Source organism: Octopus sinensis, unplaced genomic scaffold, assembly GCF_006345805.1.
Source record: "Octopus sinensis unplaced genomic scaffold, ASM634580v1 Contig13677, whole genome shotgun sequence".
Classification (NCBI taxonomy): Eukaryota; Metazoa; Mollusca; class Cephalopoda; order Octopoda; family Octopodidae; genus Octopus; species Octopus sinensis.
The window spans coordinates 37,501-52,500 of NW_021833027.1; the positions used below are offsets into that span (position 1 = coordinate 37,501).

Below are 15,000 nucleotides of genomic sequence, written 5' to 3' on the forward strand. Positions count from 1 at the left end.
ATATATCTCATCATCATCATCATCGTTTAACGTCTATGGAAAACGGACGTTAAATGATGATGATGATGATATATATATATAAACACATACATATATATATATATATATATATATACAGAGAGAGAGAGAGAGAGAGAGACAAAGAGAGGGAGAGAAAGAGAGATAATAGTGATGTGATGTAGAGAGAAAGCATCTTTTGTACTTTAATCACTTCAAATTGTTATGTTTCTGTGACTAGCTTCCTATCCCGGTAGAGTATTATCTATTTCATCTGTTTAACATCCATGTGTCTACTAATTCTGTGTACCTAAACACTGACCTTCTGTGACCCTAAATAAAGTATAGAACAGCCCCCTTTAACGAAAGCCTGTAATTTAAGGCTACGGCAGAAACCCCTTCATATACTAGTGTGTGTTAACTGTGTAGACTTTTGTTTGTTTTTGTTTTTTGGGGTTTTTTTGCTTCTTATTTGGTTTCTTCTGTTTATTTGCAGTTTATGCAAATTCTCATTGAAGTGATCTGTGAACCATTTAAAGGAGTCGGGGTGGGGGTTATGTGATGTAGGAGCAAACTTATAAACTAATGGCTAGTAAAAAGAGTCTGAAACAATGTTTTTAGTTAATTTATTTTGAATTTAATTTATTTTCAGATAAAATTTATATTTTTAAAAAAATAGAAAAGAAAAAATAACAGAAAGTTTGAATTAATATCACGCATTTTCCAAAAGGAAAGTTAAGAAAAATGTTTTTGAAACTGTTTAGAGTTCCATTTTTTCCTTCTTCTTCAGACAAATAGTTTCTTGAGAAACTATTTAATCTTGTTTTGTTCGTTAGAATGTTTCATTGAATCATGAATAAGAGCATTTTCCAATTGATTCCATGTTTTTCCTAAGGCAAGAAGGTAAAAGTTGTAGAGCTCTGGAGATCATATTAGATATAAACTCATAGAGATGTTCTGAATTCCAAAATGTTGTTATGGTTGAAGAATTAGAACACCAGTAGGTGTGGTAAGTATATATGCATTTGACAGAGGGATCAAAGGTCGAAAAGTTGACCTCACCCTTGACATGTTCAATTTGTAGAGTTGATCACCCACTAAAGCATTCAATAGGTTGGCTTTGTGCAATAGGAATGCTTCAATGGAGCTGGCTGGCATTACCAAAAATAGCAGCAGGAATGATTACTCCATCATGTTATTTTTCTTTAAACGCCAATGGAACAGAATCACAACTGAAGTTATGGAATCACATTAATCAAGGACTGATTTTCTCAGCCTTCAGAAGTTTCCAAAGGACAGGATTATGCCACAGCATACACGGTGCCGCTCTCAGTAAACAGAGACTATCACTGCTACTATTCCGTATGAAATAGGTAGCAAAGTCTTTCTTGTCTGGGACCGCCTTTAGAAAGTCAATGAACGCACAACTGTAAGGCATACAGTTGGAAACTGACACAAAGAATCCCATGGCAATTCCACGTGACATACGATAGTGGGTCTTAGCCAGAATTTCTTCAATTCTTTGTACGCAAGTTTCATTAACATCCTTGAGAAGGATTTCACCAAAGCAAAACTGTAATGGACTTTCAGGATTGGAGCCAATTTCTAGCATTCAAATATTATATTTGAAAGACTTCTGGCCATTTGGTATTTCCTTATTCTTCACCGATATTATCTAGTATATTTAGTTTTAACTTTGATTTCACTCCTTTTTTTCTTTAATTCCCTTTAATTTCCATTCCGTTCTACGTTTAGAAAAAAGGTATCACAGGTAGTAAATTAGCTGGCACTAATTGTTATTTCCAATTGACAAAATCAGAGTGAAATTAGCTGTAAGTCTGCAGGTGAGACTAAAATTGACCAAGTTTGCAGTGACATGCATATTCCATCTACTTACTTGGTGGTGTGAATGGTGGCGATTCTGGTAATACTCGTCACTAATTCTCCGAAGTTCCTGTCCAATCGCACGGATGTGTTCATGCCGACGAAGAGGCACTTCAGGTAATGAGTGCGCTCTGTCCCGTGGTACTGGCACCAAATCTGGCAGTGGATCTTGCCGTGGTGAAACGCTAGAATCTTCTCCTTCGGAGTATAACCGACGCGACACACTACCTGTAATTGAAAAGAAAATGAGAAATACAGTTAGACATATATTTTAGACATCTTCAGCAAAATAATTATTTATCACAAAAAATTTCAAATGAGATATCTATGCATATACATATATATATATATATATATATCGGGAAAGTTTACGAAAATTAACAAAAGATGAAGGCAGGTGGAGTACAAACAAACAAATGTATTAGTATAGCGCTCAGGAATAGAAATAGAAAAAGTCTTTTACGTTTCGAGCCTACGCTCTTCGACAGAAAGATACACAGAAAAAAACAAGGAGAGAAAAAAATGCATGTAGGAGCTAACAATCTATCATGGCGTCCTGACTTCGGACATTTCGCTTTTGGATTTGGTTTGCAAGATTCTTTATATGAGTTCGTGTGTTGAAGCATATTCTGTTGTGTCTGGGGAGAGTAATTTTCTTTTTGTGCCTTATAATTTAACACACTCACTGGTAAAATTTCCACTTATTTCTTATTTTTATTTTCCTAAAATTTTCGTTGCGTCTTGCAGAAAATTTTAGGAAAATTTATTTATCAGGACCGAAAAATTAAGTACCAGAGAAACACTGGGGTCGATGTAATCGACTATTACCTCCCCCGAATTTCAGGCCTTGTGCCTATAGTAGAAAGGGCTATTATTATAATTATTATCGTCTTTATAAAGGTGGCGAGCTGGCAGAATTGTTAGCACGCTGGGCAAGATGCTTTGCGGCATTTCATTCACCTTTACGTTCAATGTCGAAATTATGCCGAGAGGGAGAGAGAGTAAGAGAGAGAGACAGACGTAGCAAGACAGAGACAGAGGGAAGAGAGATAGAGATAGAGAGAAAGAGACAGACATAGCAAGACACGGAGAGGGAGATAGATAGAGAGAGAGAAACAGATAGACATAGCAAGGCAGAGGGAGAGAGATAGAGACAGACAGATATAGCAAGACAGAGAGGGAGATAGATAGAGAGAGAGAGAGAAACAGACAAACATAGCAAGATAGAGGCAGAGGAAGAGAGATAGAGAGAGAGAGAGAGAGAAGCAGGCAGGTATAGCAAGACAAAGAGAGGGAGATAGATAGAGAGAGAAAGAATGAGTGACACAGATCAAACGGCAGTGTATCACGTGACCCAATATTACGAGCAGACGATGCATCACGTGACTAACAGACGCGCGCAGAAGGCAAACACCTGTCTTTCAATGATGTTGCTATTGTGTTATGTCATAGTTAAGATGTGTCATAATTCTAACATTTATTTGGTCTTTGTCATACGCACATACATACACATACACATTTGTGTGCATATACAATCTCTTTTGCACACTAAGACGGATAATCAACGAGCTACGTACACACAATGCATGCACACACATACACACGATACATGCACGCACATACACACACAGAGAAATGCATATACATACACAGACACACATAAACTTATATATGCTCGTAGATACAAAAATGTTACATGCAGACACAGAAGGCCCAATAAAACACACACACACACAAAATTGCAGATACCTAAACATATATTTTCGTGTACGTGAGCTCCGTACAAAATATTTATGCACGGTGCCCCAGCATGGCCACAGCTCGTGAGCTGAAACTAGAATCAATCAAACACACAGACATGCATAGACAGAGACACACACACACAGACATGCGTACACACAGAGACACACACACAGACATGCGTACACAGAGACACACACACACAGATATGCGTACACAGACACACACATGCAAACATAGAAGAGGTGGGAGGAGGATAAAGTAAGAGATATAAAGAGAAAAAGAGAGAAATAGGCAGACGAGAAAAGGGGTTAGAAAGAGATGTAATAAAGAGAAAGAGAGAGAGAGAGAGAGAGAGAGAGAGAGAGAGATAATGAGGGAGAAAAGGGAGGGAAAGAAAGAGAGAGAAATTTAATAAAAGAGAAAGAGAGAGATATATAATAAAGGAGGAGAGAAAGAGAAAGAGAGAGACATATATAAGGAGGGAAAAGAAAGTGAAAGAGACAGACACGTAATAAGAGAAATAGACAGATATATATATATAATAAGGGGAAGGTGGAAGAAAGAGAAAGAAAGAGACAGACACGTAATAAGAGAGATAGACAGAGAGACAGACAGATACAGAGAGAGATAGGGAGAGAGATAGAAGAGAGAGAGAAGAAGGCAATGTGGATCAAGGGAGATAATATACAGAGCTTTCTTCACACACGCACTTATAATTTCTCATATGAGGTAAATGAGTGCGATGGCCAAATGAGAGAAATGTAATGATCTCTATTAGGTGATTTGTATCGGAACTTCAAGAGGTTTTAGGGAAAGGGGGGTTCAACGGTTTGGGCTTATAGGGTTATATATAGGAATGCTAACGAACCGTTCTATTTATTTCGATGCGTAAACGAGAAAAACCGTGTTTTCTGTCTATGAAAACTGTCCGTTTGTTTGTACCCAATTTTCTTAAGTTTTGTAGTTTGTAACGCACAGACTACAAACAAGAAATCACACTCACAAGTACAAACACACACACACACACACACACACACACACACACACATAAATATATATATATATATAAGTGTGTGTATATATGTTTGTGTGTCTGTGTTTGTCCCCCTAGCATTGCTTGACAACCGATGCTGGTGTGTTTATGTCCCCGTTACTTAGCGGTTCGGCAAAAGTGACCGATAAAATAAGTACTGACTGGGCTTACAAAAAGAATAAGTCCCGGGGTCGAGTTGCTCGATTAAAGGCGGTGCTCCAGCACGGCCGCAGTCAAGTGACTGAAACAAGTAAAAGTATATATATATATATATATTATATATATATATATATATGTATGCACACACACACACATATATATATGTATACACACACACACGCATATACACCACACACTTATACATCATTATTATATATTTGGCTTTTCCGTATGTCATCCCGTCTGGCACACAAGGACATCCTCATCCAAGGACGGCTCAGACAGGAATTGATCAAAACCCCCCAAATTATGTCCAGTTAACATTGCTCCTGGATAACACCGCCCCCTTCTAGTACCGGCGCCTCCTGATCGAGAGCCACTTAGAGGTAACTTCCGATATACCCACACGGTAGCCTTCCGCCACATTGGCGCCTGTGATACCAACCATATTGTTAAGTCTGCAGACGAACTGACCTTTAATCTCTCCGCATTCGATCTTGATCATGATGACCATGCTTGATAACCTATATATATATATATATATATATATATATATATATATATACACACACGAGGGGTGCCGAAAAGTTCCAGGTTTTAAGGGTTGCGAAAGGCCGCTGGAGGTCCAACCTTTCGAGTTTTTCTATTTTTGTTTCTTTACAGAGCTTAGAAAAACTGATGGATCGCCGCTTTGTGAATCTTAGAAAAACTGAAGGATCGAAGTTTGTGAATCTGAGAGAAGGAATATATTAAATAAAATGGATCTTTTAATTAAAAAAATCAGGTGACTGAGATTGAAAAGATCCTATAGAATCATAATTAACTGATCCTCCTGTATATATATACATACATATATATATATATATTTATTAGAAGGTTTGGAGATGATGTACAGGTATTTTATATTAGAAGAAATGAGGTGCTCAGAAATTCGGATGGTTTTATATTTATAGATATTTATTTGTATATTACATGTTTTTATACATCATACATCATATATTAGCGCTTTCGTCCATTCTAGTGTGTGTGTGTATATATATATATATATATATATATATATATATATATATATATACACACACACTCACATTCGCATAAAAAAACACACACACACATATATACGTATGTTGTTCAAGTATTCTTTGTAGTTTAGATCCAAAGTATTGTAACCGTAACCATTCTTTATTTTTATTCTGGCATTGTATATCATGGACTACATTGCTCATTGTGCTTTTCTTTTTATTTAGTTGGCAGAATCTAAATAACGCGAGGAAGATTTGACTACTGTTTCTAGAAGACTGGGTGACGACGTAGGGAATACTTGTTAGAGGCTCGTTACATTCATTCACCTAATTTCAGTCGCTGAACTGCGGCCATGCCGAAGCAAAAGCAATATAGTGCCACAGTTTAATGAAGCAGAAGAGACTTATACCTCTCCCACCTTATGTCGCTGTTGTTCAGCCCCCTTCCTCCATCATTCCTATTTTAAAACGAAGGGGGTTGTTATTTGGCTGTTGTTTCTAGCATGTCGACTGACGACACAGATTTCTTGTTTGTTGACTCACTGTTTTATTGTGGCGCTATTATACTAATAGTTGCTATTATCTGCACAAATCGTTTAATGCATTAAATATTTAATTACTATTGCAATGCATTAACTGTTAGTTAATTAATTAATAATAGTTAATTTATAGACTTGGCTTGAAAAGAGACACAGTGTCTGTTAGCAATTGGGAGTTATTTTGTTGTTCTTTTTCGTTATCTAAAAATAAAATAAAAATTAAATTAAAACGGAGCCTTCTTCTTCTCTTCAACGTTTGTCGCAACAGTTTTAATCAATCATAACTGCCTGCAATCATAACAGCAACAGCAGTAGAGGCGCAATAGCCCAGTGGTTGGGGCAGCGAACTCGCGGTCGGAGGATCGCGGCTTCGATTCCCAGACCGGGCATTGTATGTGTTTATGTGTTTATTGAGCGAAAACACCTAAAGCTCCACGAAGCTCCGGCATCTACGAGTCTGGATGCGCATTCATCCACCCGTCGTTGCTCTCGGTGTCGGGGGGTTGACTTGCTTTCTCTGCTGCGGGTCTTACGAATAGCAAAGGACCACGTTTCGGACTTCTCCAACTAATGAGACGAAGACCGCTTCGCTCAACAGCAACAGCAACAATAATAATGGCTTCAAATTTTGGCACAAGGCCAGCAATTTCCTGGGAATGAGTGTGTCGGCTACATCGACCCCAGTGTTTCTTTGGTAATTATTTCATCGATCCCGAAAGGATGAAAGGCAAAGTCAACCTAGGCAGAACTTGAACTCAGGCGCTAAGCATTTTGTCCGGGTGCAGATGATTCTGCCAGCTCATCGGCTTTTTTTCAATAATTATAATAATCCTTTCTACTATAGCAGGGGTCCCCAAAATTGTAGGCCATCAACTCCTTCGTGAAATTCTTGACCCCCTCATCGAACCCCAGGCATGTACAAGAAAATAAATAATACTTAAGTAGGTGTGCTTTTATCGACCCTTTGAATAGTTCCATTGACCCCAAGGGACCATAACCTCTTTGGAGGCCCCTGTACTATATGGGCACAAGGCCTGAAATTTGGTGGGAGGGGGAGCTAGTCGATTACATCGCCCCCAGTGTTTAACTGGTATTTATTTCATCGATTCCGAAAAGATGAAAGGCAAAATCGACCTCGACAGAATTTGAACTCAGAACACGAAGACAAGACTAAAATGCCGCTAAGTATTTTCTCCTGTGTGCTAACAATTCTGCCAGTTCGCCGCCTTTTTTTTTAATTATAAGGGGGAGAAAAAAAATAACGATAATCTAATAACGGATGGGCCTCGCTCCACTAATAGTTCTTTTTGATACAGACACAAGCCTTGAAATCTTGTCGGGTAGGGAGCTGGTTGAGTACCTACCTCGACTCCAGTATTTGACTTGGTCTTGACACCTCCAATAATATTAATAACAGTAATTCCTTACAAAAAATACACGGTTCAAAATGGTGTGTGAGCAATGCTGTAGCTTCGTGTGAATCTTGAGCTTTGTATAAATCAAACAACAGACTTAATCATGGCTCAAGTATTTAAATATTTTCTGACTGCGAAGTGATATCATAGTCGTTGTGATGTGGCTTTACGATGATTATATCCGTATCTGTAGCAGCAGAACGTCCTAGATATATGGACAGTGGTTTAATGGCTTAGGTGGTGGTAGAGGTGGGTCTTATTTGAGCTTTCTAAAGAGACATCAACTGATTAGAGCTGGAAGCATCTCAGCTCTTGTGACACGACGCAAAGTGTGTGTCTGTGTGTGTCTATGTGTAGTTCCAATACCGATCCAGATATATGAACAGTAATAAGCTTTGTCTAAGGTTAACAAAGTACTTTCTTGCCTTGATAATCAAATTCAGTCGCTGTGACGTCTAAGATATTGTACACGAAGCAGTAGCTTGTCCAAGATACGAAGATTGTGGAGTCTTACCTCGAGTTTTCTACATTGCATGTGAGGGACATAAACGATCCCAAGCTGACAAAATTAATTGATTTCATCATAGGATACGAATCATCGTGTCTTCTGTCGTCTCACGATTTTTTTCTCTCTTTTTGGCAGCAATGAGTAGCACAACACTACAAAACAGCTTATCATCGAAGACTTTGGACACAAGTATTTATAAATCTCTCCTTCTCCCGACAACACTACCACAGCGACATCAGGTATTTACTACGGCCGAGCAATCACGAAAGGATTTTAACTTTGTGTAAAGGCCATGCTGTAGCACCAGCTTTTCAGAGTTGAATGCTCTATGTCATTTTTACTCACCATGTTCTTAGGGACTAAACATTATTGTGATCTTTAAGCGTTCTGGTGCATTTCCTATGACCAACACTGGTTTCCCAAGATTAAAGCGTTGGATTTTAGCAATTCGATCTGGTCTGAGCACTAACGTGGCCAATATCTATTCAACGCTTTTTGGCGTATTCTTATCCATTGTATATTAAACAATTTGTTAATCTTTTCCTTATTCTTTCATAAAGTTAAATGTCCTATAATATTAAACTCCTAAAAACAGTCTTTGAAAGACTTGGCAGCACTAAATTCATTAGATGCCATAAAGAAGACTTAATGAATTTGGTTTCAAGCAAAACTTAGTAAAGACCAATTTGCATCTTTTTATTAAGAGGATCTCCTGATTATTTGTTGGATCTCCTGATTACGTACAGCTACCAAGACTTCTCCACCTCAAGGAGTACGCCATGCATGAATAAAATAGTTACGAATAAAAAAATTGAACCCAAAACTGACTAACAATGCACTTGGTTATATAATCAAACTATTTTATTGCAATGTTTCGAGGTACCCTAAGCGACCTCTTGGGGAACACCAGTTGGGAAATATTGTTTCAGGTCTTTTATGCCATCTCAATGTGTAATCCAGTGGTTTTAGTTAGGCTTATTTTAGTTTTTGCATGGATAAGTAACATCTCTTAAAGACAGGTCGATGAACTGGTGGAGACTGGTCTTTTTCTTTCTGTTTTTATTGCCGTAGTAACTTTAATTCATATTCTTCCGAATTCATGTTGCAAATATGTTTTTACAATGTATAAATAAGCCTCTAATAAAAACGACGTTTTAGCTATTGCTGTATGGTCTGAGACGGGTTAGTCTTAAAATACTCCAGCAAAGACAACAATCTATCACAGGCATCATTCCTAAGATCAACTGGCAAACACTTCCTCTTCTAACGACTCTAGATGGACTGAGGTAATGTAATAATAATAATACGCATTGCTTCAGGATATTATGATGGGAGCTAGATCTAGATAAAACACTAGTCTATTGTAGAAACCACCACTAGATAATCTGCATTTTATTCTGTTACCAGATGTAGTTTTAAAGTTCAGATCAGTTCATCTGTTTCTTATTCCGCCACCAGATTATTCTGAGTTCGTATCAGTTCATCTGTTTCTTATTTAGTCACCAGATGTAGTTTTAAATTCAGGTCAGTTCACTTGTTTCCTATTCAGTCACGAAGATATTCTAAGCTCAAATCAATTTGAACTTATTTTGTTTCTTATTCAGTCACAAAATGTCGTTCTCACTTCAGATCAGTTCATCTGTTCCCTATTCAGCCATTAGATAAAAGTTTTTGAGTTCTAATCAATTAATCTCCATCCTATTTTGTTACCGGACGTTGCTTTGAGTTTAGATCATTTCACCTACTTTCTGTAAAGCCATGAAATAATCTGAACTGAGATTAATTCATCTTTCCCATTGAGCCACTCGTTATAGTCCTCAGTTCAACTCCAGCCAAGATCAGTACTGCCTATTGTCTTTTCTTCCAACGAAGGCAAAACAAAAAGTACCAGTCATGCACTAAGGTTGGCCTGCATCTCAAACCCATAGGATGCGTAGTCATGTGTAAGGTGTAATAAATTGATTCAATTTGTAGCAGCAATCAGTAAAAAATGTAGTTGACGTTGGTTGGATTCGAACACTGAACATACAGAGATGCGACAAAATACTGCAAGACTGTTTGTACAGCGATCTATTGATTCAGCCAACTCGTCGCCATTTACGTCCAACCATCACATTTCCATTTTGCCGGTCCATTTACCGATTCTGTCATCTTATCGAACGTTTATTGATTCTTAATATCGAGCTTGAGACGTAGTTGTTTATCTAGATCCTCGTTATTCGACCGGACGAGAAGCAACGTTTGACTTCGGCAGGATTTGAACTTAGAATGTAAGAAACAAGTCGCGAAATATCACAGGCATTTTATCCGGTTCTTTTACCTATTGTATACATTATCCACAAGAACCTTGTAAACGCGTTAATAATGAAATAACAATGGCTAGTAGAAACAGCAAGCTAGAAAATCCATATTATTTTACGAATATAAATTATTGAAAATTAGAAAAAAACTCGGAAAACTGTAAATATATTATTTGTAAATATAATTTTATTTTATTTCATTTGGAAATTTTACAATTTTCTTAACTCTCTTTTTTCTTTTTCGGCATTTTTCATTTATATATATATATATTTTATCGATATTTTTAATTTGTTTTCTGGGGTTTTTTTCCAAGTATATTTGAAATTGTTTTATTTGTTGATTAGTTTTCACAAATCACACTCTTTATATATATATCTTTATATATATATATCTTTATATATATATCTTTATATATATATTAATATATATATATATATATATATATATATACATACATACATATACTCACACACACATTACTGGAGTCTAATACTTAACATTAGATACATTACTAAGCTTAAAGACAACAAGTGGAATGGTCACGATTGGCTATCTTTGATCATAGGTCTGCTTCATAAAGGACAACCTTGGGCTAAAAACATCAGCTATGAAATACACGCGATATAATATATTCTTCCATACATTACGTCTGAAAAAAAATACGACGAGACAGCCACGACTGGAATATATTTGACTTATATACGTCCGTCTGATTAGGCCTGGAAAGATGTTTTAAGATTAATGGAATATTTGTTGAGACAGCGATTAGGTAAATAAAGATATATTGCGCACCTAATTTTTTTTTTTATTTTCTGTGTCTGTGTGTAAGGCTCACAGTAAAATACAAACGATTGTAAAAGCTATGCTCGCGTCGATATACACGCACGCACACAAGTGTGTGTGTGGTTGGCAATGATGGAAGACGTCCGTCGTTTCATCAACTGAATTACCTGCTCCTGAATTAGCGTAGGAAATGGCCAAAGCATTCGACACACGTGTAACCTTAACGTAATTTCTGCGGCAGAATCAGCTTACCATATGTGTGTGTGTGTGTGTGTGATGAAGATGTACCGTTTTGAATTACAAATACAATCAACCTGACGGGCTTCTGTCTCTTTTAATTTTACTCACATAGTTAGAACAGCAAATGAACAAAATCCGCACCCCAGAATGTTACGCAGCGTGAAGTGAAGGTTTTGATCTTTCGGTTACATTGCTCCTATGAATGCAAGGGGCTACGGGTATATGAGTACTTTCTGTATGGAAACCTAAAAGACAACCTTATCTTTGACATAAATAGACAATTCTAATTTAATTCTGGTATTGAGCACTCTTAAGCTTTTTTTCGTAAAACGACGCCGTTTAGAATACAACTTTCAAATGTCTGTACACCCAGACACGCAAGCAATAAACACATGTAAATACATACGAATATCATCAGACAAGACAATGTATTTGCACGTCGGCTCTTCCATATTATTTCACAATAATTATGTTTAAAGCTACAGTGGGTTACCTAAATTGACTTCACAAAAGCTTATATTAAAACTCTCTCTCTTGCCTTAAAACGTGCACGTACTTAATAAACTGCACAAATAGTATGCATATATATATTTATATATATATATATATATATTATGGTTTCTAACATTGCACAAGGTAACCAATTTGGGGGTGGAAGAAATGGTATATAGATTAGATACGCTTCAGTCCTTGGGTGTTCCTTTAGAACGTATTTTATCGATGCCCAGCAGATTAAATCTAAAGTCGTTCTCGGCGAGAATCGAACTCAGAACTGCAAAATATTTTGTCTGAGACGTTACCAATTCATCCATCCAGCAGTTTACATTAACAACTAACCAAATTTTTTTATTTATTTTAAGCAAAGGCACAAGGAAGGGATTTAGTCAATATTATTGATCGTCGGTATTTAATTGTTACTTAATATTTTTTTGAACCCGGGGATGGAAAGCCAAGTTGACCAAAGCTGAATTTGAACGTAAACAACCGGAATAGATAACGTAAAGGCATTTTCACAGACGTTCTAACGATTGTACGTTCGAATCCATCGCCCTGTCTAACCAACGAATAATAAAATAACGTTTTGATTGTCAAAATTTTGCTGTCCACAATTTTCTGCATATAGTGGTGTATGTAGAAATAAAAACAGCTAAAAACTAATCCGTATTTCGAGCTATTACATATTTCTCTAATCCAAACATTTTTCGCCTTCTTTTACTTAATTCTTTCTTGAATATAAACCAAAATTTCAAAGAAACAAAGTATTACTTGAAGCATATCCTGTTGTGTCTGGGGAGAGTCATTCTCTTTTTGTGCCTTATAATTTAACACACACACCGGTAAAATTTCCACTTATTTCTTAATTTTTATTTTCTAAAATTTTCAATAGTCTTGACTGACTATTGATTGAAAAAAGTTGCAAGACGCAATGAAAATTTTAGAAAATAAAAATAAGTGGAAATTTTACCGGTGAAAGTATTACTTATTCTGGACGTAAAAGAATGGATCGTTAGTAAAGCTAAGTGGAGCACAAGTGATGGACACTTTGAGGTGCTAGAAATAGATAGTCATTTAAATCGTCTCTTTTATTGACCTACGAACGATATATGTGAAAATGGATAGGTGCTGGGGTTTGAACTCAGAGTATCAACTAAATATTGTGAGATTGTTGTTGTTTTTGGTCGAGTACTCTATAAAATTGTAACCTGTCCAACACCATTTATACGTTTTTTTTTATGCGTTTCAACCCGAAGGTTGCGGCCATGCTGGGACACACAACACACACAAACATATGTGCGTTCATATGCATATAAAATGTACACATACATACACAAAAGAGAGGCTACCATACAATATATATGTGTGTGTGTGTGTGTGTGTGTGTGTGTGTTTTGATGCAGACAACACCTGCATAAGATATTTAAGCGCAACTGTAGTAGTAGTAGTAGTAGTAGTAGTAAGAAGAAGACAAGAGGTCACACTTCAGTTGAAGGTCACTAGTGAAGCCATGGCTTAGCATTATTGAAACTCCCAAGACCAACGCCAACGTCATCCTCCACCCTCACCATCGCAATCACGACCACCACCACCATCACCATCATCAACAACAATAACGACATCATCATCATCATCACCACCAACAACGCCGACAGCACCTGTTACTAGAGAGACACTACTGCTACTATCAAAAGCTACTAGTTACAACGTGGAATAAATAAAGCTTGGCTCGAAATACTAGTAAAAAATAGTAGTAGTTGTAAGGCAACTACAGTATCCCTCAAACCACACCCTGTCGTCTTAAATAAAGAAAACTGAAATAATATATTCTTCTGAAGCAAAAAAAAAAAAACATGATAAATAAATGAATATATAAATATGCGACGTGATGGTCATGATTTGACAGTCAATTATCATAAATCTACTCGACCAGGGGCCGACTGTATAACAAACAACAAATATTATAGTAACGATAAGCTCACACCATGCTTTATTTCTTTGGTACTACTAGGCTGTAACTAACGATTATTCTGCATTAAATAGGGATTTTTTTTTTATATTTCGTTAGTTATTATTATTACTATTATTATTATTATTATCATTATTATTATCATTATTATTATTGTTATTGTTATTATTATTATTATTATTCTGTCTGTCTGTTTATCTTGGTTGGGCCGACCGCGCGGCTGCCCGACCGACGGTGCAGACGTTTTTTGTTTGTCAAACCCCGCCCATCGCTGTGTTTTCCGATTCAGAGCAGGAAAGCCCACTACTAAGAAAGCCCCCACCACCACCACTACCACCAACACCATCACACCACCACCACCACCACCACCAGCACCACCAACAACAACAACTATTACTATTACTATTCCTACTACTACTACAACTGTTACTACGATTGCTTACACCAATGGAAACGATTCTTAGCAGCATCAAATATTGACAGCTGTATTAACACCATCACTATCATCACCACCAGCAGCAACATCAACAACAACAACAACAACAATAATAAAATAATAATAATAATAATACTATAAAAAGAAAAATACAGGATATTGCGGAAAATATTCGCGCTAACAAGTGCGGAATTGACCGGAGGGAAGGGCAGGTAACTCTCGTAGCTAACACAAAACCTGCATTGGTTTTTGACTGCAATGCAGTGTGGTGGTGGCGACGGCAACAGCGGCGGCGGCGGTGATGCTGATGTGGTGGGGGGGAGGAGAGGGAAGAGATAGAATTTGGAACACAAGGTGCAACCATGCCAACAGCATAAAAATATTCTTTTATTCTTTTTTTTTTTTTTTTGATTTACTCGTTTCATCCATTGGACTTGCGGCCACGCTGGGGCACCACCGCCTTACATACAGCAAGG

At 37.0% G+C, this 15,000-nt stretch overlaps 2 long non-coding RNA genes across 2 annotated transcripts in view; one reads left to right on the forward strand and one right to left on the reverse strand.

The window, feature by feature from the left end:
- Positions 1-775: 775 nt before the first annotated feature.
- Positions 776-2,137, reverse strand: LOC118761461. Its single transcript, XR_004997395.1, has 2 exons — positions 1,895-2,137; positions 776-887 (listed from the first exon to the last, which is right to left on the reverse strand). It is a non-coding gene; the product is annotated as an uncharacterized LOC118761461 (long non-coding RNA).
- The window catches only part of LOC118761462, a 20,921-nt gene continuing 7,899 nt past the window's right edge, over positions 1,979-15,000 (forward strand). The window contains exon 1 of the long non-coding RNA XR_004997396.1: positions 1,979-2,111. This is a non-coding gene — a long non-coding RNA (uncharacterized LOC118761462). The remainder of the gene's footprint in view (positions 2,112-15,000) is intronic.